The following is a 25,494-nucleotide window of genomic DNA, read 5'->3' on the forward strand; positions in this document are numbered from 1 at the left end:
AAAAAAATATATATATTTCTAAGAAAACATTAAGAATCAATTCATTCAAACTAGAAATTAATTTAATAACTTGAACTAAAAACTTAAAAATGTATTTTAGCCAATTAGTCTCCCTTACGATGGATTTACAAAAAAAAAATGCATTATATTCGTAGGCTATGAAACCTTCCGCCTCCTCTATAGTAAAACTTTTAAAAAAGAACTTTTTAAAACTTTTTTTTTTAAGAACATATAAGACTATAATCGGCTAAACGTTTCCAATTTTTACAACTCATGATAAGTTAAAATTGTTTCATGCATAATATCCTCCAACCGTATGATCCCCCCGGCGAGTTCAATCGCCAAGCGGTATCTCCTAACTCCATCTGAGCCACACAACATTTCTGTTTCAATCGTTCCGTTTTTTGATTTTAAAGCGAAAACGTTTTTTCAAGGGAACTTTTGATACTCAATACGATTAAAGCAAATAGAAAAAAATAATAAAAGTTCACGTCTAAGCTACAAAGAAATTATAACTTAAATAAATAAAAGCTTATAAAAACAATTCTCACCGTTCTAGAATATCTAAATATAAAACGCGGATGAGAAGAAAAAAATACCAAAAAAAAGATACTATATAATGTCGTATTAACAAAAAAATAGCTGAACCAATACAGCAAAATCAGTACGAAAAGACTAAATACTGCGCCTACATTAGTAAATGCTTAGATTATATCAGCGCTAATAAAAAACGAATAAAGGTCTAAAACGTAATATGTTATCAGTAGGAAAAATGCAAATAATGAAAAACAGAGTTGGTATGTCAAATGTTGACCTTTTACGTTTCTTGGTTAGATTTCAAGCAATATATCTTTCACATTCTGTTAAAAATTTATAGACAATACTTACTATTCCTGTAAAATTACAATAAATTATGATTCAAATTATCGACCACTATAGCGTACTATATATTGTACTATTAACTTTCTGTAGAGCCGTCTCTAAACAATTTTTACGTTATTTTTCCCCTACTCTCCTGGGCCGGGCATACAATTAAGTAAAGCTCAGTCCAGGGGAGCGTCCTTTAACTCTAAGGGGCCTCCCTACCTACCGACAATAAGTCCGGCATGGGAGATCAGCCTCCCCGGACGGTTCTTCTGTTTTTATTTTTATTTGTACCTTATGCCTCTAACCACAGGGGACAGGAGAGCTGGGCTTGATTATGTCCCCTCACCCGGATCACAACCCTGTGTCCGGGACTCGGTCTTTTGTTTTATTTTGTCCTCTGACGACATCACCCGGTTTATAACTTGTGACAGCCAGCTGCTCTGTTCCTGTTCCTCGGGTGCGAATAATGTCTATAAAATGACATGTGTTCCCATTTTCAAAGACAGCATTTCCACCTCTCTAACTCTACTTATGAACTCCGGCGGCCATCTTTGAGGGAGCTGGTCCAGTAGGTAGGTATCTGATACGTCGCTCCTAAGAATCTCATCAATTTCTGATATCTTATGTGGGTATGTCTGTGACGATTGAGTGGCCGGCAAAAGATTCTTCTGCATATGACCCTGCGGAGGCGTTTTTTCGCACAACGTCAGAAAATCGAATGCCAGTAATGCAAGTTCCTTATCCAGGAGTTTTATTTCACGGGTTCGGGTGGATTAGGTACGGTTGGTTCAGGAGTTATTTAAGAGTAAAGATTCCTCCTTATGAGCCTCGGACTTAAAAAAATTATCACTAGTATAGAAAGTATTACAAGTCCTTGTTTACTTACAGTATCACTGACGTCACAGTCTTGCTAAGTCGTGTTTGAAAACTTAGAAAATATTCACTCGACTAGTCCATAGGTTAAGCATTGTATTACGTGAAGAAATAACACTGCCACTAAAAAACTCTAAAAACAGTACAATCTGTCAACCAAAAACTCGAAAGTTTAAAGACTTATCCGGTAACCTTATGTCAACAATTACTTTCTACGTATCCGTTAAAATTCACCAAAAAATACCAATCCAAAAAGCTATTAAACGCAGAGCTAGATACAGCACGACCTTTCAGTGTGAGCACACACACTCGACCTTTTACGTTATTTAGATACGTCTTACTTCACACAATTCCAGGAATGGATAAAGTTGTCCTTTATGGATTTTCATTTGTTCTCAGGTGGATCTTAAAGTGTTGGCACAAAAGTAATTTTTACTGCGCATACAATTAAGCCAGTCAAAATACAAAAATAGTTAATCGGTAGATTTTTGTTTTCACGTAAAGTAAAAATGTCCTTTCTCAAGAATTATTGTACAATGAGTTCCTCATCTATAAGGGTTTGAATATCATAAACCCAAAATACCGCCAAATCCTCATTTCATTCTTTTATTGTACTTTAAGCTTTAGAAGATTTGTATTCTAAACATCCTATCGACACCGAAATTCTAATGCAATCGTTAAGTTGAACTGTCGTAACACACAAGTGAGTTTCTGCTGAATCCCTAGTCATGTGGGAATCCCGGGTAATGAACGTGCGGATTTCCCTGTTAAAGACGCATTTAGCTAACCTTCTTTCACCATTCGTGTTACTACTACCGATTTTATTAATTCTAATAAACACACTCTTCGAAGAAGGTGGCAAGGTGACTGGACTACTATGGTAGATAATAAGCTCTGACACATCAAGGATACTGTGCTGCCATGGAGCTCTTCATTCCAAATAACCGTAGAGAGGAGGTTATTAGTTACGAATAGGGCATACTAATCTTACAGGTGGACACCTAATGAGTCAGACCGATGCACCCGTTTGTGTTAGCTGCAACAGTTGACTAACGATACGCCACTTACTTGTGGACTGTGTGTTATGCGGCATTGCATCGTAAATTTAAATTAGGAGCTAACATCCAAGATATTCTAGGAAACAATACGATGATACTATCTAATATGTTGTTGTTTCTTAAGGGCGTGCATCTATCTGTTTCGACTATTCAATAATTATTTAAATACGTTTTTTTTGTTCTGAAATCGCTGAATGACCTCCACGTTGCTGTTACTGGCCGTTCCCCAGAGTTCAATCTATCGGTTTCAAGAGCAGAACCTTGCTGGAAAAAGAACTTTGTGTCTCTTACTCAAACCCAGTACTTCTTCTTAATCTTAATTTCAAGCAACATCTTTTTTCCCTAACATGATCCCTCCACGGCAAACAGCGATCAAAGTAAAAGCCCACGTACTGTAATGTACTGACTTGAGGTATCTTGACACCATTTAACCGAACCGCAGGGCAATCTTCCTTCCTCATCGTGAACGTCACGTGGCTGGACTTTACTGGATTAACCTTTATCCTCCATGTACGCAACTAAACATTGATGACATCCATTACAGTTTGCAATTTCATCGAGACAGTAGGCAGGCTATCGTCAACCACCAAGATCGCCTTGTCATACGCGTACGACGCCATCGTGAAACTGACTGGAGTAGGCAGGTCAGAAGAAGCCGAGTTAGGATTGCGCAAATGAACAGACTTGTTTGGTTTTGCTCCGCTGTTATAAGTGTTTTTGGATTGGTTTTTCGGTGTTTTTTTCTGGTACTGTGGATTGGATTTTGTTGGGGAATAATAACTCAATACGGACACAAAATTTGGTGAGTTTTGGACGACGGACAACTTAATTATTTAGATTTTTGTTTTTTCCTATACTTTAGTATAGGAATTGGACATATTTAATCTAGAAATTAATTAAAATTTTCTCTAAGTCAAAAGAAAAAACGATACTAGAGAGGGACGTCATTTATTAGTCGTAAACAAGGACTTGGAATATGTTTCAGTGTTTTAATGAAAATATTCTAAGTCCCAGCGAGACAGTTATAAGGGGGAATCTTTTTTCTCATACAGCTAGCTTCCCGTTTCCCTCAGACCAAACGCCTACGGATCTCCACCAACCCGGGTCGCTCTATCTCCTGACTACCAACCCCAAAATACTCCAAACTCCTCCTGAACAAAAATCTGCTCCCAGCCTCTTCCGTCAGTTTCACGCCATTCCCGACCCATTGGACCCTTGACCCAATATAACCCCTCCAAAAAAATCCGACCATATTTTTGGACCGATTCAAATCACTTCCCCCAACCCTCAAAATTTTGACCCCCCTTGTACCCCTCAAAAAAGTCTGAATTGTGGAAATATAGGACATCGGACCGGAGGCTGGTTGTGTAATGTAACTAAACAATAAAATGTCTACAGCTAAACATGAACAGAACGGCACACAAACTTATATGAAAAATGGCATTCAATCAGGATGTAGATTTCATTTTAGCTGTTGAACGAAATCTTAGAATAACAACTTCTGACGATTGATTTACTGATGATTTACAAGATATGTAGTTACCAAAAACGTATTAAACCACTACGCGATACCGACATCAAATCTGGAGGTGGACATTCTAGCAATACTGTTGACATCTAGTGTCGGAATTTGTGGATATATTTCTTCTAACTGCGACGAAGATAGATATGATGAATTTTTAACCGACTTGGAACACATGATCAGGACGGAAGGAAGACCAATAATCCTAGTAGGGGATTTTAATTCAGAATCGTTGGAACTAGGCGGCAACAGATCTACCCATCGCGGATATGATTTAGCAATATTACTTGGAGCACTCAATCTAGAGACTATCAACACGCCAGGAGTCAGCACTTTCATTGGCCGCGGTACGGGCTCGGCGATAGATATTAAAGCCATCTCAAAAGACTGCACTGACATGGTAATCTCATGGCGAGTCTTACAAGATTACTTCACGAGTGACCATCTAGGTATTTGGTTTGAGATCGACTTGGAACAACCGATGACTGAGAGACGAAGCCAAAGGTGGCAGCCAACAACGACCCAATCGATCTCGTTCGCTGGAGCAGTAGAAAATAGAATGAATATACACAGAGTCAGAAATCCGGTTGAGTTAGAATGTTTCGCGGCTACAACCGCGAAACAAAAAACAACTTCTTATTTTAAGAAATAATTTACATTCAAAGAAAAAATATTTATCTTCCGCACTTAACTTGTTTCTATGTAAGTACACACTATACTGTATTAGCTTTTTCTATAAAAAAAAATAGAAAACAACCCGCCAGGGCTTGCTTCGCTCGCCCTTCCCGTATAGCTAGGGGGTCTAGTCCCTGGTCCCCCTGTGTACATTATACTCTTGCTTGTGAAAATCATAATGATAAATAAGCATTAAAGCCTGTTCAATCTACAAAAACCTCAGTGTATAGTAATTTCTTTAGAGAAACAATTTGGTGAATACGGGACCCGAAACTTTTAGTGATATCAAAAATGCAAAAAAATTAGTCAAGCCTCCACTTTAGAAAATAGTAGTTATAGTTAATTACCAGTCCTTCTTAGGGTAAAAATGTATTTTTTCTGGTTCTTAGCATTTTCCGATAAACACCCCTAGGAGGTGACTGTACTTCGTTTCTCAATTTTTTTCAAAAGTTTTTAATGTTTTTTATTTTATATTTTTTAGTCAAGCAATTGCAGATAGGAACAGCCAGTCGCGTCGGACATACAGTAACAGTAGCAGTGGATGTATTGGCTGAGTCGCACGCCTTATAAAATCAATATTCAAATAAAATACCGAAAAATAGTTTTGGATATTTAACTGAAGAGTATTTGCAAACCCAGATCTAGTGAATATCGGACTTATATTTAATGTAATGTATTATTTATTAATATATTAAATATAATGGGGGTAAATTGTAATCATTATTCAAAATTTTTACCTTTCTTCACTTCTTTCAAGATCGAATTTCTCATTATTACTTTATTTTAGCACTTTAAATTCGGAATTTAAAAAAATCGTTTCTTATTATACTCTTACACCATAAGAAGAACGTGTATATAAATTTTCATTAATTAATCTTTCGTAGTTTTTGCTGGGCGTTGATTATCAGTCAGTCTAGACATATTATTTTATATATAATTAATCAGAATAAATGTATAAATAGAATTAATTGGAATAGATATATATATATATAATTTCTATAATATATTTATTTATACTGTAGTTTAATTTTTATTTTCTGTTGGGCCAGATATTATAACTGTTTATTTTACTGTTATGGAGTAAGTATAACTGAAAATCACTCCTTTATTCAATATAAAATTGGTTATAGATGTTATTTTTATTTTCTAAAATTATTTATTGACGTATGTTACCAAATTAAAATCTACTTTAAAATCTTTTAATACTTTGATATTTATTCGTGAAATAATTGAGTCTTTTATTATAATTAAAAAATAAATAAAAAATTGATAACTCATTAACTTTTTAATGTGGTTCAATTTAACCAATTACACATGAAAGTGGAAAAATTATAACATTTAGACATCTAGGAAAAATTTGTGCTATATTATTGTATTTTGTTTATAGATGATTCTTTATTTAACATCTTTTCGAACAAGAATGTTATTACGATTTTAGATAAAATTATTTGCTTGTGTAATTATAATTCAGGTGAAAGTTTTGAAAAATCTTTTTTAAGATCCATTATTCTGATAATTTTACCAAAAATGGAGATTAAAATCATTTTATTCATTCCAAAAGAGTGAACGAAATTATGACTCAAAAAACTTTAATAAATTGAAGTATGTTTCAAAGAGTGACGAATTACTCAAATTTCTTTATTTTAGATACAAATTTTTTATCGTTAAATTAAAATTTATGATAAAAATTAAATTCAAATTTAAGTTTTAAATTATATTAAAACCCGTAGTTTTTATTTTATTAACTTCGATGTACCTGAACGAGTCTTTTCAAAGTTTAGCTTTTTATAATTTTGTTAATCCCTAACAAATATTTGAGCGTTATGTAAATTCATATTCCTAAACAAGTTAGTTAAAAAATAATTATAATTTCAAGTTAAGTAAGTTTTTCATTGCATTTTATTTTTTTTTAATGAAATATGTGTTTTAAACAGTAAATTTAAATAAAATAACGTTTTACTTGTAGAATTTTTCCTATAACCTATTATGTATTGAAGTATGAAAAGTGAATAAATATGAATAATGTATTTTTATCCCTGTTATTATATATTATTGTTATAATTATTATTGTTTTTTTGTGCCATTGTTGTGTACTATAGCCTATCTGTTGGCGATCACGAAGAACATTATATTGTATTACATTATATAATTATATTAAATCTATCCTCTGAATATAACTCTGCAGTATATCAGTATATACAGTATAAGACGTAAAAAAAGAAACAAAATAAATTTAATGTAGGCTGTATGACCACTGTAAAAACAATAGATTCATAAATTGCCGCCGGGTGAATACTTTTAAAACTTGAAATTAATTTATAAATACATTTACGCATATAAGTCCACTATCATACAATGCCAATGGGCATGCTGTCGGATTTTTGAATTTGTGTACATATACATTTATACATATGTTTGTATTTTATATATACATAAAATGTATTTTCAATTCTCAGAAAAACCTCAGAAAAAACCTGATCCTCTGAAGCAATACCTAACGATGGTCCCGGAGGTTAAAAAAAAAAACAAAAAAAAACTATATCCATGCCATAGTGATAGTAATCGCAGTTCGGTGATGATCGATTATGTGTAACACAAGATTACACCTGTTTACACTTACCTAATCCAATTAAAAAATTAAAAGTGACTAAAAAATAAATTAATTTTAATATCGAATTCACCTTTTTTATTATTTCATTTTTTTAATATTTGTCGTGAATCTGGTTACCTAATTTTGTTTCCCATGTTGTTACTTATTTTTAAAATAAATTTTTCGTTTTTATTCTTTAATAAGGTAGTCGCCTGGCGGTTTGTAGAAATTTTACAGTCTTTCTCTTACGTTATTTATTTTAAAATTTTATTTTGGGACCTTATACTCTCACTCACACTGTTATTTAGTTGTAAGAATTTATTATGTTATCTCTACTTACTGCGGTTCTGTAAGAAACTGAATGTCTTTCCAGTGACATTTTTTCAATTAACTTTTGTTCCGTAGTTTATTTTTAAATTTTAACATTTCAAGAAAAGTAATTTTATATTTTATTAGTTGATTGCTGATAGGTTGGTATCGCGGGCGTTGATTATTAGTAATTTATTTATAGCTTCTATTATGACATAAGCTTTAAGGAAAATACCACTAATTTTAATATTAAATAAAGTTACAATGAATTGTAACTCTACCCTCCTTTACTAGGAAAAATTAATATTATAATTATCGTTATGAAATAAATTTTTTATCGAATTATTTCAATTCAAAACGCAAAAGAATATTGCATAGAGAAGAATGTTAAAATAGACACCTATCGAGTATTTATAAAGTTTTGCGACAAACTTAATAATTTTAGTTTCCCGACCTGATTCCTAAGAATTAAAAATAATATGTTACTTGACTATTTGATCGCTCAAATCCCCCCCGATCTACAAGCATCCTATCAAGGAGAAGTACTTATACGTCCATTAATGCCTGTGTGAAGAATATAACTTCGTTACAGTAACCAAATCTAGTTACGTTTCCAAATTTAATGTATTTTTTTTCAAACAATGAAGGTATGTTAGGTAACAATGATTTCCGGCGGTTGTCTAGTGGTTTATAATTTTGTCACGTAGCTTAGATTTAGAAAATAAAACAGTAGACGATGTTAGCGTCAGGAGAGCGACCAAGTGTTTATATTATGGGAAGTTCACCAAGCATTTGATTGTCTTCTTCCTCTAACTAAAGAGTGAAAAAGACAAAAAACATACAGGTTACAAATAAACAATAACGCTACGACGATCGGGTAGACCGTATTACTGACTTCTGTTGATCAACAATTCGAAAGGCAGTCAGCAGTTGTCAGTCTCCCACGAGGAGCAGTAGCCGTGATATCGTCAGGGTCACCGATCACCATCTAGTTCATTCAATCAGTCATTTATCATTTCGCTTTCTGGCCGTTGGCTCTAACCTAACTTCTGCTTCGGTTGATTTAATTCGTAATGAAATATTGTACTAGACTCCCATACAGTTTCAACCTTTTCCATTTTTGGACGTATATAAACTCAGGTGCGTAACTACACACGGTACATAATTATGCAGGAGCGTACCGTTACAATTTTGTTTCCGTTTAAAATTGCATAGACGTAAAATTTAAAATTTAGCATTTTGCCACTCGAACAAATTCTCATTTTTGTTCGTTCTAATACACACCTCAGCGATCGACTTTGTATTGACAATTTATGCGACCTTTACCCTTTCAACCAAAAAATCATAATAAAATAAAACTATCGATAATTATTGTCAACAATATTTAATATAAATATTCTTTTCTGATAAAAGGTGTAAACGACAGTTCTCACTCAGAAAAAGGTGAGCGTAATCATACATTTATCAATTGCAAGTGAAGTTGAACTACAGCGAATTATAATATTTCTATAATACAACATAGTTTGGCCTTTATATTGCTCATAATGCCGTTTTCACGATAAATTTATATCGGCAATCCCGATTTACATCTATATAGTACAGCCTATATAAAGAAACCTTAGTTTCTTTATATAGGCTGTTTTTTTATATATAATTTATTTTCTTTATATAATTTAGTTAATTAGTTATTAACAACCAACCGTAGGATAAATCTTTGAACCGATTATAATCTTAACTTAAATTATTTGTAAGGGGACTACTCCTACACGACTTTTTATTTTTAATTCATTTCTTTGTTATAATTTTTTGGAATAAAATAATTTACTTGTTTTTTCAAATATATATTACGTCCATTCTTTATTAATATTTTATTAACCGTGAAGAAAAATATTGAAAATATAATAAAAGGATATCTGGGATAAAGTTAAAAGAAATAATTAAAATAGATAAAAAAAAGTTAAGCCAAGGACAAATATGATAATAAAATATTTATTCAATTTTATTAGTGGAAAAGATTTCTAAGAAAATCAAATAAAAAGGATGAACATGTGAGAAAGGGACACCTGCGTTTTATAACCTAATTCAAACAGTCGCAGCCAGCAATAACCTGTCTTTTCAACAGATATACGACCCCAACAAATCCTTAATTTATGCACGCGCGCGCAAAAAAAAAATGTAAAACGTTCCCATAATCGAATATTGCTTGACTTTTAAGATGCTACTTTTTGTTCATTGTCAGAGCTTAAATCATACTCAGTTTTTTTTAGTATCGCACGGCCGAAGCTAATCCCTTACCGAATGAAGCTTCATTTTAAATATTACACCTTCTTAGACCGCGTTACGTGTGTGTTTGTCACTATCCTCCTTTATTATATTAACTGTCAAAAAATACCACTTTTTATTGCATATTTGAAGACTATATTCCGTTTTAAAATTCTTATCTCATATTTTTTGATCTTTTAAAAGATATTTTGGGAGAAATAATTAAATTTTTATTTGAGTTTTCATTTTTAACCGAAAATAATTAAAATTTTATTGTTAATCTTTTCTTTTGTTTGATGTTTTAAACTGTATTTGTTGTCTTTAACAAATTAATATTAAATTTATTTAACTAATTTGGCTAACTAAATTTATTTAGTTAGCTTGTCATACTGAAAAATTATGATGGTTAACTTTAATTTAATAGTTAAATAATAATTTAAATTTTTAATTAATATTTATATAAAATTATCTAATTTAAAAGTAATTTTTCTAATTTGAAAAAAAAATTTTGTTGCTAACGCATCCTATTTTCCCTGTAGGTAATCATATAACGTACATCCCAACAGTAAATATTGAATAATGAAGTTTCAGAAAACAAATTAATATGTTTGTTAAAACCATACGTAAAACATATATATATATACTTCTGCGTCAGCTAATGAGAAAAAAAATAAATAGCTCATTAAAATTTATGATTTAAGATATTCCGTTTAATTTCATCTCATTTTTCTTGAATAATAGTAATAATAATAAATTAAATACTGAATGATCAATCACCACGTTAAATTTTAATAAAATTTAGATTTTAATAAAATAAAAAGAAAAACAGAAACATAGCTTAGTAATGATGTTAAATAAAGATGATGTTAATAAAGAAAAAAATACATTGTCTTAATTTATCTAAAAAAAAAAAATAAGTTGATAAATAAATTTAATTCTAAATCTAGAATTTTCTAAATAAAGTTTATATTAATAAATTACTTTAGTAATACCGTCATTAATAATGTTCATTTCGTTACTCTAGATATTTGAATGAATACGTACTAATTTACTTTAATTAAAACAAATATAGCGAACCCGCGCAATTTAGTACGTTGTGTTTAGTGCAAGCGGCAATATTGGATTAATTTTCTAATGACTGACTATTTACTCAAATTAAGTTTTAACCGGAAAAAACGACAGTAAAACTTAACTACACAATAGTTCTAACTACGACAGTAAAACTAACAGAGTATTTGGAAGCCTGTAGTCGTACAAAAAAATTTTTTAAAGAAGAGATTATGTTGAAGACAGCTGGGAATAGCTTTCAGTGACAGAATAAAAAGCAGTTTTCTCCTTCCACTATTAATCACGTGTGTTTACAGTAATGATGGAAAACTAGTTAGTTAATCGGCGTGAAGAATCAGTTAGTAAACAAGTTATAGCACCAAAAGGGAAAATATAAATTGGTATTGTCCCTGCCGAAAGAGGTAGTTATGTGCGACAGTTCATATAAGAAAGCACTATCGATGCCTACGGTACCATCAATGTTCAAATGTTAAGTCAAGTGCAACGACCTAAAGGTTGGGGTGCCAGCTATTAGAATATTTTAAATCGGCATCCGTTGAACTAAGTTATATTGCACGAACGGTTGAAATATTTTATCAGTTTTAGAAAAACATTAAATGAAAACAAAGTTTTTCTTATTCTCGATAATCAGTTATACAAAGCAGTGCCGGTTAATGGCTTGTAGCCACTGTGCTTCAGAAGTTTTGTTCGTTATAATGATTGCAACGGGAAATGTAACACCTACACGGGTTTAACAAGAAAATTATCTTTCAAAAAATACCATATCCGTTTTTGCTAAAGATATTCTACATTTTGAAATATTAGGAAGGATATGAGGAATCCGTTTATAAATAAATATAATTCATAGTATTGAATTATATTTATTCCGTAAATTGTATCAGGAAATTTGATGGGGATTCCATCTAGAAACAAAACAAAAATTGAAAAGCGAATTGAAACTGAAAAACGAGAATTGATATTGTTCTGTTAAAGTTTGTGGTATTTCTTCCCAGAACGTCAGATAAAAGAAATATGCTGTTCTAATAAAATGAAATGATAAATGATGCGATATATAAACAAAACCGAACGATGTAAATTCAAAATCATCTAAATAATATAAATTTTTGCAGAATTATATTTCTGCAAAAATTTATCTCCCTTAGAGAACATGTGTGCTGTTAAAAGCGAAAATGTACGAGTATGTTCCGTTCCATGTCGAATCGGTTGGTTCTGCACTGAAACATCTACAGAGTGATTCAAAGAAACGGGAAATTTTGAAAGTTGTGTTAGTAGCCGTGGGCGATTGGTACCACTTGATAAGTGGCGCCAGCCTCTCTAACCTAACCTGCCATTTAGTTGTCATGGATCCTTGGAGTGGTGCGCAACGTGCATTTGCTAGCAAAGCGTTTTACAAAAACAATGACAGTGTGGAGGGAGCGCATAGAGAATTTCGCCGTCATTTTAATCTGGGGCGGCACGACCGTGTTCCATCAGCACATGCAATTAAAACATGGATATCTAATTTTGAGGAAACTGGTTCGGCAATGAAAAAGAAAACCCAGGCCGTGAGCGAACCGTCCGTACACCACAGAATGTTCAAGCTTTACAAGATGCTGTCACACGAAGTCCACATCGGTCAATCCGTCGTCTCTCAGCATCTTTACAATTGCATAGTTCCAAGTGTTCGAAGAATGTTAGTGAAGGACTTGCAATACCATCCGTACAAGTTGCAGATCATCCAGGAACTGAAACCGAACGATGCAGTTGTGCAAGCACAATTCTGTAATGTAATGCTTCAGAAGATAAATAATAACGAAGAGTTTGTTCACGAACTGTGGATGTCAGACGAAGCGCATTTCCACCTCAGTGGAATTGTTAACAAGCAAAATTTCAGATACTGGGCACAAGAAAATCCTACGCAGCTACATCAGCGTCCGTTGCACAGCCAGAAAGTGACCGTGTGATGTGCTATGTCATCTTACGGTGTTATAGGACCTTATTTTTTTGAGGATGACAACGGTCTTGCGATTACAGTGACGTCGGCTCGTTACGTAGCCGTGCTTGAAACCTTTGTTGTGGAACAACAAAAGAGATTTCCACCGATTCTTAACACAGCCTGGTTTCAACAAGACGGAGCAACGTCACATACTGCACGAATATCGATGGCAGCTGTACGCCGATTGTTTGGACAACGTGTCATTTCACGAAATGGTGACATTAGGTGGCCTCCCAGATCGCCTGATTTCTCAGCTTGCGATTACTTTTTGTGGGGTCACCTTAAAAGCAAAGTGTTCCACAGTAGACCTGCTACAACGGAAGAACTGAAGGCAAAGATCCGAGAAACAATTGCGGAAATTCCAGTTGAGATGTTACGTCAAACCATGAATAATTTAACGAAGAGACTTCGTGAGTGGTTACCTAGAAGAGGAGGTCACCTGCAAGATCTATCTTTAAAAATAAACTAAAATGTATGTATCCTAAAATGGCAACATTTGCACGATTACATGGAATAAAATTCATTTTCTAAAAAAAATTTTTCATTAACGTTATTTAATTTTTAAAATTTCCCGTTTCTTTGAATCACTCTGTACTAGCGCTGGCTGATGAGTTAATCTAATATGATCATTCGAGAGTCGGATTCCGCTTGGAGCGATCATGTTTTGTTTAATGTAACATTTCATTCTAGTGCAGAATAGTTTTATTTTGTAGTCTAAACTCTAATGTTGCTTATAGTGTTTATTGATAATATTCAATTGAATAATTTTGACTAATGTGTCATTTATTCATCGGTCTAATGTGACTTGTATTTTCGATATTCAAAAGACGTCTTTGATTAATTAAAATTTAACGATTCAAGAAGAATATGTTTTAGTTCATTTCATCATCTCAACCATCATTTCAACCAAATACAGTTCATACTCGCTCTACAACTTAACATAGCAATCTACATGGTCATCGCGGGTCGGATCTAACATCGTCCTCAGGGCAGGATCGTTGATTGGCCGGATAGTCAAGTCGACGGATTTACGTGTGGGATTGTGCACTTTAGTTATCGCTATTCAGAACTTATAACGTATTTCTGAAAGGTTGAACTAGTTTTTGAGCCGAGCGTATACGTTGCTCTTCAAATCTTTGAGAACGCTCTGGCGTTTATTCACATTGTCTACGATCATAAATTCTAGTAACCCTAGAAGTTATAAACCAGGATATAAAAATCTGCAGAATGCTACTTTACTCGCGTGATGATTATTTCTCACGACTCGCCGGCAGATTAGACAATGAAAAATATAATAAAACACATAATTACCTTAAGATATCGATGTTAAAATAAAATAAACACATTAAATTTAGTAAAAGAAGTTCTAGGCTAATTATTTATGCTTTTTTATCGCAATGATTGGTTCAGTAGTTTTCGCGGTTATCGGAACAAACGAAAAAGACGTCTATTTATATAGTAGTGACTTAATAAATTGAAGTTTTTTGATTCATTCATCAAAAATAAGTAAACAAAATGCAGTACCATACGATAAGACTTAAACAGTCTTTTTTTAACTACAGTACTCGTTTACTTCTGTAAAACCTTTTCTGAAATGTCCTCTTGAGGCACAATTAAAACACAGTGATTTTTTTATCATTTTTGAGATCTCTATACTTTCCTTTTAGTGCAGTTATACTAGCTATATTCGCCGAGAGAATAATGTGTAATTACAATTATTTAACTAGTTATTCGTTAATTGATTGATTTTTTTATCTTCTGTAAATGTTTTGAAGTTTTGGGAAGTATGAATAATTTGAAAAAAAGTCTTCCATTGCATATTAATCCATTTTTGGAATTTTTTTCTTAAGGCGAACATCCAGACTAATTTTTTTAACTTGGTATGTCCTGAAGGTAGACGGCGAAGGATATTTTCTTCAAACTATTATCTAGAAATGAATATTTCTGCGAAAATACAGTATCATTAAAATATGATTAAGCTTATAATCCACAATGTTCACCCATTCGTCCTGCCATACTCCTCGTCCTCGTCCAACCTATCACGAAATACGTATAATACGTACGAGGTGTATGAGAAAAGTAATGAGATTGGTAACGCTGCGAGAGATCTGGCAACGCTGTCTACCGGTCTTGCTAGACCGGTTTGTTCATCCCTCCCACATGTTCAGTACGAGTTTCAACTCCGTTCAGCCAACACATTATTTTTGACAGCGCCATCAGTGAAGTTTTGTTTTTGTTGTTACAAAAATGGAGCATCGGAATTTAGGGCAACGTTGTGCAATCAAGTTTTGTGTTAAACTTGGGGAATCCGCGAGTGTGACCTTTTAAAAGTTGAAACAGGCCTATGGGCAACATTGCTTATCAAGAGCACAAGTTTTCCGCTGGCACAAATCATTTTTGGAAGGCCGAGAACACGTTGAAGATCGACCTCGCTCAGGGAGACCTTCAACTTCAAAATCTAACGAAAACATTGAGCGTGTGAGGGTTCTTGTGAAATCATACCATCGTTTAATAATAAGGATGATGAGTGAACAGTTAAATTTAAACACTTTCACCGTACATCAAATTTTGACAGACGATTTGGATATGAGAAAGGTTTGTGCGAAATTGGTTCCGAAAAACCTTACAACGGAACAGAAGGACAATTGAAGAAACGTGTGTGTTGATCTTCTTGAAAGGATTGACAATGACCAAGAATTCTTCAATCGTGTGATCACAGGTGATGGATCCTGGATATTTGAGTAAGATCCTGAAACAAAGCGAAGAGTGACACACTCCGTCATCTCCTCGATCGAAAAAACTGTCGAATGAGCATATCAAAGATCAAAACCATGCTGATTTGCTTTTTTGACAGTAGGGGTATCGTGCATAAAGAATTTGTTTCTCCAGGACAAACTGTTAACCAAGTGTTTTACAAAGGTGTCCTTGGAAGGCTTAGGAAAAGAGTGATTCGCGTGAGACCAGACATTGCAGACAAATGGATGCTTCATCATGACAATGCTCCGTGTCACACGGCCATTTCCATAGGGAATTTTTGACTTCAAAACCCATTCCTACGAATCCTCAACCCCCCCTATTCACCTGATTTGAGTCCTTGTGACTTTTTCTTTTTCCCGAAATTGAAACATATCTTAAAAGGACGTCATTTTGGATCTCTGGAGAACATTCAAAAGACTGTGACCGACCAGTTAAAAGCCCTACCAGTTGAAGCCTTCCAGCGCTGCTACCAAGAGTGGGAACAACGACTCCTGGTATTGTTGTTTGAAAAAAATAAAAACTTTGGTAAGTAAAACATGGTAATTGTCGGGCTTTTGTTTGCCGAGAAAAAGTTTGCAAACGTCTTTAAATGAAGCCCAAGATGCACTTTCTAGATTATTTAACATCGAGTTAAATACATCATCTTTGACCAACTTTCTTATTTAAGGACCAAACAAGTATTCCTTTTTTAATTTTTTCTTCACTTTCATTCGGAAATTTCTACCCGATGTATAAAAATCCGGAACTATCCTTTTTCATTGTTTTTAGAAAATTTTTCATTACTCCTATCTTGATATGGAGAGGGGATAAAAATATTTTTTTTGGTTTAAATAAGGGCTCATGAATAATATTTTTCCCATTTAGAGTTAAGTTGTCTCGTTTCTTCCACTCACACAGTTGTGTAACTGTCCACTTTATTAAAGAATTGGAGGATCGTATTTCACTTTCGAATGAATTAACTTTAAATGAAGTGCAAAAAAAAATGTGTATTTGTAATTTAATAGTTAATAATTAACAAGGAAGTCATGTGGTGTCAAATCGGATTTTTTTTTTTTTAAATTCATGTAATACATATTATTTCTTTTTTTCAGAATTTGATTTTATTTAAATGTTTTATTTCATTTGGTCCGATTTAATCAATCTGTATTCAATCCATTTTCAATTTTTAGTAATCATTGAATAAATGATCATTAGATTATTTTAACAAGTTATAATAATTCCATAAACTTATAAAAAGAAGATAAATAAGCTTATTATAATAAAAAATAATTGTAAATATCATATAACGTATTACAATTAATTTAATAAAAATTGTACATATTAGAGATTATATTATTAAAATGGTGTGGTTTAAAACCGCAAAGCAACACGTTGTACGACGAGAAAAGTAGAGAAATAAAGAGAAAAGGATAGAAATATTCTTGATGATTTATATCATTTGATGTAAATGTGTAAAGGAGTGAATAAGATAATGAGTGAACAAACGTTACTATGCGATGCGAAGCTTGTGATGAAACGCGTCGCTTGTTGATCAATCAAAATCCAAATGTCGACAGTCTGATTTTACCTCAGTATATGTGTGTTTGTGTACGTACGAAAGGATACATACAAATATACATGTATGCATACATACATATACGTAAAGATAGACAGCCGGATAGAAGTACTCGCCACACACGATGTGTTTAATTCGATACGCTTAAACCACGCCGTTTCGTGCCTCACATTCTATTGTGTTGTTTTGTTTGCTGCATCCAATAATTTGTCACTATAGCGGTTAGGGATGTCTCTTTTTCGTAGCCATCATAATGGGGTTGTTTTCATGCTTCGTTAAACATTTATTACAATTAGCATTATAATGCAATGTAATGTATCTTAATGGAATTCTGTTGTACTCAATAATAAACTTTATTTAGTTTGAATATATTAATAAAAACTATTGCGACACGTCTGTGCGACCGCGAGTGTTTATACGATTATAACTAAGCTAACGTACGTGAATAATGTGTGCGTATAAACTAACTTTATCAAAGAACTTATTTGCATATTTTAAATTAGTTAAAAAGTTTAATACAACTTATTTTCTTTATTGTGAGGATTATTAATATTTATAACAAAACGAAAATAATTATTCGCAAATTAAGACTAGTATAATCCTAATGAAGGAGAAAGAATACTCAAGGATGAACTGGATGACAAGGAGAGGTAAAGGAACGGTATTTATGATAGAGCTGTATTTGAAATTTGTATATTTATGTTAGATATACAGATAATCAATATAATAGATTATCAATTATAATAGATATATAATCAATAAATTATTAAAATAAAACTAACAAACTTACAGTTGATTTTCAAACAACTTTCTAATAAATCCATAAAAAATTCCGACTAAGTATCGAAGTTTTGTTGTAGAATTTGCTTCATAAATGGGGCCATATGAACACCAGTGTGTGATTTCATGATTTTTATGGATCCAATAACGTAATGAAGAAAGTTATAATGTGCAACTTACAACTTAAAATTTAGCCTACTACTTTACATTTAAACAATAATGAAATCATGAAAAAAAATAATGCATTATAAAATGAATTAAATAAATTAATGAGTCGGTGCGTTTGTTTTTCATTTAAAAGTTTCTTCATATGTGGATTTACGTTAGAAATGCAGACGAAAACAAATTGTTTTCAAGTGATAAAAGACAACTCCTATTTTTAGTTTTTAGCGCAACCATAGACAAAAAACCCTGTTCACAGAGGTAAGATGTGGCAAAAGGGAGATTAATATCTTTAATGCTTCTGTGACTAAATTCCCATATTCACTTCGATGAGCAAGGCAAAACATATCAAAATCTTCAGATGTTAATTGCAGTTGTAACCTTTTATCGGCAGATATTTCGATGAGCTGATCGTGAATCTCAACTAGTAACTTAGCAGGTGCAAGAACAGCTGTTTACTATATATTGTTTGTGTTTACAATAGCAGTTTTCACTGTATGGATTCAGTAACCATCTCTTCGAGAAATCAAGGCACTGTGGCTTTCCATCCAACGGGGTAAAACCATAATTTAGATAATTGCCATTGTACATTTTTACAAATGGATTCGCTGGAGTTAGATGGCTCACTTCGTTTTTTCACCAATTTTTTTCCATTTTGCGTAAGAATTTAACTGGAAAAAACACAGTTAAACCGTTTGACCGCTCGCTAGAAAAACGAAACCTCAATTATTATTATTTTCAAAGTAACTATGCTTTAAAAAAAATGAAATAAAGGCACCAGACGCATGCTTCGCATTCGAAACTAAACTGATGTTCTGCAATCCCTTACGCCTGTTTTATACTGTTGAGAGCAAGACGTGTTAAAATGCGTATTCTAACATGACGCTCTCACAGCGAATATTACACAAGCAAACCAAATTAGAAGGAGCATCTACAAATCAAGTTGGAACCTGTAAATTTCTCATGTTTGTACACTTCATACATTCATTACACATCCGTCGCTATCAATGCAGCTATGTAGTTTTAACTAGGTTTTATTGGATTGGGGGGAGAGGTTGCGAAATATTCATTTTATATATATATATATATATATATATATATATATATATATTTTTTTTTTTTTACTTTTTGGGGGTCCTGGAGCTAAAAAAGTTGAGAATCATTGATGTACAGTAAAGGTTTAACTGAAAGCGGATGATATTTTACAGCGTCATTCTCGTGTAGTAATTTTAGGAAGTACTAAACAATTCAGCTTCGGTTGAAGATAAATAACTTAACCTCTTGCAACTGATATTTTAACACAAAGTATCAATTTAGTTAAGTATTTATGTCTTATATGTCAGTACACTAGGTATCAGTTACTAAATAAACAATTTTATAGTGGCACAATGTGCGTAAGTAGGCAAATGATAAATTACGTAAATACCGAGGAGTATTTATGTACAGTATATATAATTATCGTTAATTCTGTAAATAATTTATAATACCGATAGTATTTTAATGTTATTTGTTAATTTTGAACAACATTTATTCAAAATACCGTTCGGTTCAAAATTTTTACTTACTTACATTTTTGCTAATCACCTGAATGTTCCATCGTAGAGCTCGTACGGTATGAAGCAATAAAAAAATATATATATTTCTAAGAAAACATTAAGAATCAATTCATTCAAACTAGAAATTAATTTAATAACTTGAACTAAAAACTTAAAAATGTATTTTAGCCAATTAGTCTCCCTTACGATGGATTTACAAAAAAAAAATGCATTATATTCGTAGGCTATGAAACCTTCCGCCTCCTCTATAGTAAAACTTTTAAAAAAGAACTTTTTAAAACTTTTTTTTTTAAGAACATATAAGACTATAATCGGCTAAACGTTTCCAATTTTTACAACTCATGATAAGTTAAAATTGTTTCATGCATAATATCCTCCAACCGTATGATCCCCCCGGCGAGTTCAATCGCCAAGCGGTATCTCCTAACTCCATCTGAGCCACACAACATTTCTGTTTCAATCGTTCCGTTTTTTGATTTTAAAGCGAAAACGTTTTTTCAAGGGAACTTTTGATACTCAATACGATTAAAGCAAATAGAAAAAAATAATAAAAGTTCACGTCTAAGCTACAAAGAAATTATAACTTAAATAAATAAAAGCTTATAAAAACAATTCTCACCGTTCTAGAATATCTAAATATAAAACGCGGATGAGAAGAAAAAAATACCAAAAAAAAGATACTATATAATGTCGTATTAACAAAAAAATAGCTGAACCAATACAGCAAAATCAGTACGAAAAGACTAAATACTGCGCCTACATTAGTAAATGCTTAGATTATATCAGCGCTAATAAAAAACGAATAAAGGTCTAAAACGTAATATGTTATCAGTAGGAAAAATGCAAATAATGAAAAACAGAGTTGGTATGTCAAATGTTGACCTTTTACGTTTCTTGGTTAGATTTCAAGCAATATATCTTTCACATTCTGTTAAAAATTTATAGACAATACTTACTATTCCTGTAAAATTACAATAAATTATGATTCAAATTATCGACCACTATAGCGTACTATATATTGTACTATTAACTTTCTGTAGAGCCGTCTCTAAACAATTTTTACGTTATTTTTCCCCTACTCTCCTGGGCCGGGCATACAATTAAGTAAAGCTCAGTCCAGGGGAGCGTCCTTTAACTCTAAGGGGCCTCCCTACCTACCGACAATAAGTCCGGCATGGGAGATCAGCCTCCCCGGACGGTTCTTCTGTTTTTATTTTTATTTGTACCTTATGCCTCTAACCACAGGGGACAGGAGAGCTGGGCTTGATTATGTCCCCTCACCCGGATCACAACCCTGTGTCCGGGACTCGGTCTTTTGTTTTATTTTGTCCTCTGACGACATCACCCGGTTTATAACTTGTGACAGCCAGCTGCTCTGTTCCTGTTCCTCGGGTGCGAATAATGTCTATAAAATGACATGTGTTCCCATTTTCAAAGACAGCATTTCCACCTCTCTAACTCTACTTATGAACTCCGGCGGCCATCTTTGAGGGAGCTGGTCCAGTAGGTAGGTATCTGATACGTCGCTCCTAAGAATCTCATCAATTTCTGATATCTTATGTGGGTATGTCTGTGACGATTGAGTGGCCGGCAAAAGATTCTTCTGCATATGACCCTGCGGAGGCGTTTTTTCGCACAACGTCAGAAAATCGAATGCCAGTAATGCAAGTTCCTTATCCAGGAGTTTTATTTCACGGGTTCGGGTGGATTAGGTACGGTTGGTTCAGGAGTTATTTAAGAGTAAAGATTCCTCCTTATGAGCCTCGGACTTAAAAAAATTATCACTAGTATAGAAAGTATTACAAGTCCTTGTTTACTTACAGTATCACTGACGTCACAGTCTTGCTAAGTCGTGTTTGAAAACTTAGAAAATATTCACTCGACTAGTCCATAGGTTAAGCATTGTATTACGTGAAGAAATAACACTGCCACTAAAAAACTCTAAAAACAGTACAATCTGTCAACCAAAAACTCGAAAGTTTAAAGACTTATCCGGTAACCTTATGTCAACAATTACTTTCTACGTATCCGTTAAAATTCACCAAAAAATACCAATCCAAAAAGCTATTAAACGCAGAGCTAGATACAGCACGACCTTTCAGTGTGAGCACACACACTCGACCTTTTACGTTATTTAGATACGTCTTACTTCACACAATTCCAGGAATGGATAAAGTTGTCCTTTATGGATTTTCATTTGTTCTCAGGTGGATCTTAAAGTGTTGGCACAAAAGTAATTTTTACTGCGCATACAATTAAGCCAGTCAAAATACAAAAATAGTTAATCGGTAGATTTTTGTTTTCACGTAAAGTAAAAATGTCCTTTCTCAAGAATTATTGTACAATGAGTTCCTCATCTATAAGGGTTTGAATATCATAAACCCAAAATACCGCCAAATCCTCATTTCATTCTTTTATTGTACTTTAAGCTTTAGAAGATTTGTATTCTAAACATCCTATCGACACCGAAATTCTAATGCAATCGTTAAGTTGAACTGTCGTAACACACAAGTGAGTTTCTGCTGAATCCCTAGTCATGTGGGAATCCCGGGTAATGAACGTGCGGATTTCCCTGTTAAAGACGCATTTAGCTAACCTTCTTTCACCATTCGTGTTACTACTACCGATTTTATTAATTCTAATAAACACACTCTTCGAAGAAGGTGGCAAGGTGACTGGACTACTATGGTAGATAATAAGCTCTGACACATCAAGGATACTGTGCTGCCATGGAGCTCTTCATTCCAAATAACCGTAGAGAGGAGGTTATTAGTTACGAATAGGGCATACTAATCTTACAGGTGGACACCTAATGAGTCAGACCGATGCACCCGTTTGTGTTAGCTGCAACAGTTGACTAACGATACGCCACTTACTTGTGGACTGTGTGTTATGCGGCATTGCATCGTAAATTTAAATTAGGAGCTAACATCCAAGATATTCTAGGAAACAATACGATGATACTATCTAATATGTTGTTGTTTCTTAAGGGCGTGCATCTATCTGTTTCGACTATTCAATAATTATTTAAATACGTTTTTTTTGTTCTGAAATCGCTGAATGACCTCCACGTTGCTGTTACTGGCCGTTCCCCAGAGTTCAATCTATCGGTTTCAAGAGCAGAACCTTGCTGGAAAAAGAACTTTGTGTCTCTTACTCAAACCCAGTACTTCTTCTTAATCTTAATTTCAAGCAACATCTTTTTTCCCTAACATGATCCCTCCACGGCAAACAGCGATCAAAGTAAAAGCCCACGTACTGTAATGTACTGACTTGAGGTATCTTGACACCATTTAACCGAACCGCAGGGCAATCTTCCTTCCTCATCGTGAACGTCACGTGGCTGGACTTTACTGGATTAACCTTTATCCTCCATGTACGCAACTAAACATTGATGACATCCATTACAGTTTGCAATTTCATCGAGACAGTAGGCAGGCTATCGTCAACCACCAAGATCGCCTTGTCATACGCGTACGACGCCATCGTGAAACTGACTGGAGTAGGCAGGTCAGAAGAAGCCGAGTTAGGATTGCGCAAATGAACAGACTTGTTTGGTTTTGCTCCGCTGTTATAAGTGTTTTTGGATTGGTTTTTCGGTGTTTTTTTCTGGTACTGTGGATTGGATTTTGTTGGGGAATAATAACTCAATACGGACACAAAATTTGGTGAGTTTTGGACGACGGACAACTTAATTATTTAGATTTTTGTTTTTTCCTATACTTTAGTATAGGAATTGGACATATTTAATCTAGAAATTAATTAAAATTTTCTCTAAGTCAAAAGAAAAAACGATACTAGAGAGGGACGTCATTTATTAGTCGTAAACAAGGACTTGGAATATGTTTCAGTGTTTTAATGAAAATATTCTAAGTCCCAGCGAGACAGTTATAAGGGGGAATCTTTTTTCTCATACAGCTAGCTTCCCGTTTCCCTCAGACCAAACGCCTACGGATCTCCACCAACCCGGGTCGCTCTATCTCCTGACTACCAACCCCAAAATACTCCAAACTCCTCCTGAACAAAAATCTGCTCCCAGCCTCTTCCGTCAGTTTCACGCCATTCCCGACCCATTGGACCCTTGACCCAATATAACCCCTCCAAAAAAATCCGACCATATTTTTGGACCGATTCAAATCACTTCCCCCAACCCTCAAAATTTTGACCCCCCTTGTACCCCTCAAAAAAGTCTGAATTGTGGAAATATAGGACATCGGACCGGAGGCTGGTTGTGTAATGTAACTAAACAATAAAATGTCTACAGCTAAACATGAACAGAACGGCACACAAACTTATATGAAAAATGGCATTCAATCAGGATGTAGATTTCATTTTAGCTGTTGAACGAAATCTTAGAATAACAACTTCTGACGATTGATTTACTGATGATTTACAAGATATGTAGTTACCAAAAACGTATTAAACCACTACGCGATACCGACATCAAATCTGGAGGTGGACATTCTAGCAATACTGTTGACATCTAGTGTCGGAATTTGTGGATATATTTCTTCTAACTGCGACGAAGATAGATATGATGAATTTTTAACCGACTTGGAACACATGATCAGGACGGAAGGAAGACCAATAATCCTAGTAGGGGATTTTAATTCAGAATCGTTGGAACTAGGCGGCAACAGATCTACCCATCGCGGATATGATTTAGCAATATTACTTGGAGCACTCAATCTAGAGACTATCAACACGCCAGGAGTCAGCACTTTCATTGGCCGCGGTACGGGCTCGGCGATAGATATTAAAGCCATCTCAAAAGACTGCACTGACATGGTAATCTCATGGCGAGTCTTACAAGATTACTTCACGAGTGACCATCTAGGTATTTGGTTTGAGATCGACTTGGAACAACCGATGACTGAGAGACGAAGCCAAAGGTGGCAGCCAACAACGACCCAATCGATCTCGTTCGCTGGAGCAGTAGAAAATAGAATGAATATACACAGAGTCAGAAATCCGGTTGAGTTAGAATGTTTCGCGGCTACAACCGCGAAACAAAAAACAACTTCTTATTTTAAGAAATAATTTACATTCAAAGAAAAAATATTTATCTTCCGCACTTAACTTGTTTCTATGTAAGTACACACTATACTGTATTAGCTTTTTCTATAAAAAAAAATAGAAAACAACCCGCCAGGGCTTGCTTCGCTCGCCCTTCCCGTATAGCTAGGGGGTCTAGTCCCTGGTCCCCCTGTGTACATTATACTCTTGCTTGTGAAAATCATAATGATAAATAAGCATTAAAGCCTGTTCAATCTACAAAAACCTCAGTGTATAGTAATTTCTTTAGAGAAACAATTTGGTGAATACGGGACCCGAAACTTTTAGTGATATCAAAAATGCAAAAAAATTAGTCAAGCCTCCACTTTAGAAAATAGTAGTTATAGTTAATTACCAGTCCTTCTTAGGGTAAAAATGTATTTTTTCTGGTTCTTAGCATTTTCCGATAAACACCCCTAGGAGGTGACTG

This window comes from Lycorma delicatula, chromosome 3, assembly GCF_047948215.1.
Source record: "Lycorma delicatula isolate Av1 chromosome 3, ASM4794821v1, whole genome shotgun sequence".
Taxonomy (NCBI): domain Eukaryota; kingdom Metazoa; phylum Arthropoda; class Insecta; order Hemiptera; family Fulgoridae; genus Lycorma; species Lycorma delicatula.